The sequence below is a fragment of the Haliotis rufescens genome, unplaced genomic scaffold (assembly GCF_023055435.1).
Source record: "Haliotis rufescens isolate VD_foot unplaced genomic scaffold, xgHalRufe1.0.p SCAF_11, whole genome shotgun sequence".
In the NCBI taxonomy this organism is placed as follows: domain Eukaryota; kingdom Metazoa; phylum Mollusca; class Gastropoda; order Lepetellida; family Haliotidae; genus Haliotis; species Haliotis rufescens.
The window spans coordinates 43461941-43466692 of record NW_025963791.1 but is presented as its reverse complement, the minus strand read 5'-3'; the positions used below and the strand labels follow the sequence as shown (position 1 = coordinate 43466692).

Genomic DNA, 4752 nt, shown 5'->3' with positions numbered 1-4752 from the left:
TGAAGCAAGGTGATTACACTGTGTATTTATAATATTCCCCAAACATAATCAATTCATCATTTCGGATATATTTCCCTTCCAATTAAAACGTATCAGGCGCTGTAACGTGCACGCTCTAACCGGGTGTCAGTTGTCAAAAGGTATCACACTATATTTATTTTCAGTGAGTTTGTTATCGTTCATCAAAATAGTGATCGTAAATGCTTTTGTAACAAGGAAATTGGGGTACACAATTTAGGCTTATAAAATCAATGATTCATTAAAAATGATTGCAACAGTATTCGATCACCATGTTTTGTCATGATACAGAATTATATTGAACTTGATTTGGCTCTGTTCAGTAAATATTGGACCAAATAAAGTTCATATACTTCATTCACTGTTTTTAACAATGAGAGGAAAAAAGAAGAAAGACTGAACGAATCTGGTTACCAGCTGGTTATAATGCTACGAAATTGCTCTCAATATATAAACTGTTCCGCGATGACCGCTTGATTCGTTGCTAGGTTACGATGGGTGTTTGATACATCTTTTCCCGTTTGGATATCAGTTTAGAATAATTCTCCAGACCCTAATCCATGTTTATCGTAAGCCAAGGGGTGACAAGATGGCTGGATTGATTGTGTGTCTTGGTGCCTCGAGTTCCTAGGATGTTGCTCACAGTCAGTCACTGGTTTGCCTCGCCCATACTTCGGGCGACTTGGAGTATGATGTGGAAACAAAATGTTAAATTATTTCTTAATTATAGTACAGTACTTATCTGAAGGCTGATGTTATTCGAAGACGTTATGTTATTTATGCTGATGTTATTTCTGTAGATATTAAATGTGCACAAATGTTTTTCCCCAACAATGTTATGAACCTATATAATATATTTCATCTTTCGGTTAACTATATAATGCTATCTGAATATAGTTAAAGTTATTACTTCGTTATAATGTGGAACATTGTTTTCGCTGCAGCTAGTGGGTAAAGGAGACACCAGCATTCCAGGAGATACACACGGAAATGTTGGATGTATTGAGGAATACACCAGGGGCTGTGAATGATGGAAACGGAAGTGCAGAAACTGTTGTTAAATACCATGAGCTACTGGATCGAGTATTTTTTGATGGTTTTGTGGCTATAAATGAATGGTAAGAATTGAATTTATATCTGCACTCAGCCAATGACCATTATGTGAGTTCCTGGTGTACCACCTTTTATATTCAATGTGATGCATGACACTATTATTCTATTATAGTGACCGCAAGCAATTATATGTTTTTGAATGAATATTAGAATATGTTTCAACCAAACACCTACAAATATATATAAATATATATATATTTAACTATATATTTGAAAAACCGTCTTTAGAAGCCGATTCTGACAATCAATAATTTCGAAAGATGTAATAGTTTTCTAAAAATATTAAAATCTCCACAGAACTGAGTCTTGATGTTCTTTGTTGACTGAATGTTGAAGACATGGCATGGATTAGTTTTGGTCATTGATATTGTGTTTTATGCAGTACATCTCTGAAGGGGTACTGTCCCTGACATTTGTCATAATCATTTGTATCGTGTTAACAGTTGGTGTTGTACGTTTTGAATATTGGCAGCAAAACACTGAACTTTTCTGACGCCCTGGTTCGTTTTAAAAACATTTAGGAAACGTTATGACCAAATGTTCACAGAAAATGTTGCTAAAACGTTTCCGGAACCATAAAAATTCACGTGATTAAAACGTTTTTAAAAACATGTCTGGGATATTTTACAAAAACATTTTAGAAATGTTATAATCAAATGTTTACAGTAAATGTTTCTAACACGTTTCTGGAACCATACAAAATCACGTAAATAAAACAGTTTTTAAATGCATTTCTGGAATATTTTATCAAAACATTTTAGAAAAGTTATGACCAAATGTTTCCGGAAAATGTTTCTAATACGTTTCTGGAACCATATAAAACCACGTGAACAAAACGTTTTTAAAAACTTTTCCGGAACATTTCGTGAAATGTTTTTAGGGATGTTTTTATGACATGTTCGTGTGAGCTGGGTATGTGCTTGCTTTTACACTTATGTACTGGCTGGGCAGGAATCCATGGGTTAGCACTGCACCTTAAAGCAGTATGTGAGCATGCATATGGTGTCCACGTTAAGCTGTAGTATCTCGGTCGACCAGCACTATGAAACCAGTATTAGTCAGGACTAGTATAAGCCCTGTCATGCGACCATCGGCTCCTAAATGATTTATTGAGATGGATTTAAGAAATTGCGAAGAGTACTGCACGAGAAATATCCACTTTGCTAACGATAAGCACCATCATTGAGTTTTCATCACGTGGTTACAATCTGAGTAGGGAGTGGAAGTCAGTTGAGCAAGAGCAGATAAAAGCAACAAACTCATGTATGAGTCAAAACACTGCTAATGCATTGAGTGTTGAAAATTGTATTTACATATGCTGTATTGTGTAATTACAGATACACTTACAATCATCCATTTCAAGCATCTTTTTCACGTTTTAAGATTAATCTAATCGTAATAGATGTTTATGTATATTCTAGTTGCTACAGTTGCAAGTATTCAAGTTAATAGTTGGTCAAGGGGAGATAATTTTGCAAAATAATTTATCTTGTTTCTGTCAGTTTTTTTATTTTCATTTCTGATCTATGCATATATACCCTGTTATTTTTCAATTAAGTTTAAAAGTATATTGTAGTTATCAACAGGAGACGATTAAGTACAATTTATTTGATGAACACTGGTCTTGTTCCTTGTCTAATCCTTGTACAATTTGCAATTGCCGTAATTACTCAATGATTGGAGGACATAGGTTCACCAAGGCAACACGCACGTGTACTATCTTGCCCACAGTGCATTTCATAGAGTTCTTCATTCTCTTGACAAGACTGATAGACAGGAGACACTTTACAACAGCCCTGTCCTTGAGGAAGCTGATGATTTGCAACCAGTGACCATGACTCGCAACCAGTGTCCTTGACATCCTTGATGTTTCTACTTCTTGCCATGAGATTCTTCTTTTGGAGTATAGCTTTGCAGCCCCAGTTGCCAATTCAGTGTTGATGAAGAAGCCTCGGTCAGCCAAAACTACACCACCTGCAGATAAATTAGTGATTTAGTTGTAAAAATACAGAAATAAGGTCAATTTGGGTGGATATCCTATGCGACTGAATTCAAGTGGATAGCAATTCTGAAAATAAATTCACTGTGGATCTTACACTGAGACTATAATGAGTATGTGAGTGAAAAGTAGTTTTAAATCTGATGTCACCTAGTAACTAAATTCAGCTCAGACAAATGTGCTGACTACCCGAATCTGGGCCTGTCACACATTAGTCCGACACGTTATCCATTGAGCTATTCTGACGCCCGTTTTACACAATACGATAAAACAGATGGGTATCTGTATTACCTGGTACAAATTTCTCAATGATGTCATTTTGAAGAGAGACGACCTTGTCACTGACTCGTCCACCCCACACAAGAGAAAGGTCCCCGTGAAGATCCTGGATAGAATAGGTCTTCAGCAACCCATGCTTGCCGTCAAAGGCGACTATGCTTGTCTCGCTCACTTTGTTGATGCATGTCCTCGTATCCCAATCGCGTGGATCGATGATCAATCACTGGACTGTCTGGTCCAGACTCGACTATTTACAGACCGCTGTCATATAGCTGGAATATTGCTGAGTGCAGCGTTAAATAACAAACAAACACACAAACAAACGAGAGAAAGGAAGATGACGGCTCTATCAGAAACCTGACTGTGTTGTGTTGTACCCGGAGTGTCTGTGACCTGGCAGTGTTGTTGCTTGGCCTTTCATTGAAGACCACGTTACAGTCAGTTTTACACCTTTCTCTTCGGAATGTCTTGTGAAATGCTGTCGGTAAGCTAATGTCCATTGATTCTGGCCACTAGACAAGGCCTCCCAGTTGAATGCACAAGACTTGAATGATCATTTTGATTTTCCAAATCTGAAAGCTACAACTTGCATACACAAGATACTCCTGAGTTTCATCAGAGTAAGTAGTAGTTCATCCTCAGAAAATAGCTAACTTTGTCTTCATGATGTGAAGTTTCACTTAAAATGTCTCGGCATACATCACGGTTTTGAAGACCTGTTTAGGACACTTTGTTTGGATTTTTGACCATGTTAATGAAACAGCAAACTCTGTTGTTATGATTTTTAGCTCAGATACTTCTGCTGCCAAATGTCTTATATTTTCTTGTAAGGACTGTGCATGTGTCTGGGTGAGATCGGCTTGCTTTTCCAATGTTTCCACATACTTTTGTTGAATTGGTTTGGTCTTCTAATGGCTTATAAGTTCAAAGATTCGTTTGCACACGGTCAATCATGTAGAGCATGTAGATTACAGTCTGGGAGGTAGAGGAATAACAATGTCATCTTGGGATCAGCCTGGGCACTCACATCAGCTTCAACATCATCATTGGCCTGTAAACTATCAGTTAGTTTATGAAATTTTCTAAAATCAACATCTACTACAAAAATTAATCATTTTCCTATGAAAATAAATCACATTGTCTTTGGCCAATGTAAGTGAGTTTGGTGTGCATATTTAAAGTGGTGTGTTAATAAGTTCAGATATCAATATATACTGTGTTGTTAAAACACATACTTTTGTCCGCAGCGATTACTGAAATCTGTGTTTCTTCTGCACAAATAAACACAATGAACTTACAGGGCCCTTAGATACAGGTTGATTTTACATTGAACTCTACTCACT

The 4752-nt window shown here is 36.8% G+C and overlaps 1 long non-coding RNA gene across 1 annotated transcript; it reads right to left on the bottom strand.

The window, feature by feature from the left end:
* Positions 1 to 2719: 2719 nt before the first annotated feature.
* LOC124126034 lies at positions 2720 to 4467 on the bottom strand. The gene is made up of 2 exons (XR_006859731.2): positions 3422 to 4467; positions 2720 to 3105 (listed from the first exon to the last, which is right to left on the bottom strand). It is a non-coding gene; the product is annotated as an uncharacterized LOC124126034 (long non-coding RNA).
* Positions 4468 to 4752: the final 285 nt, after the last annotated feature.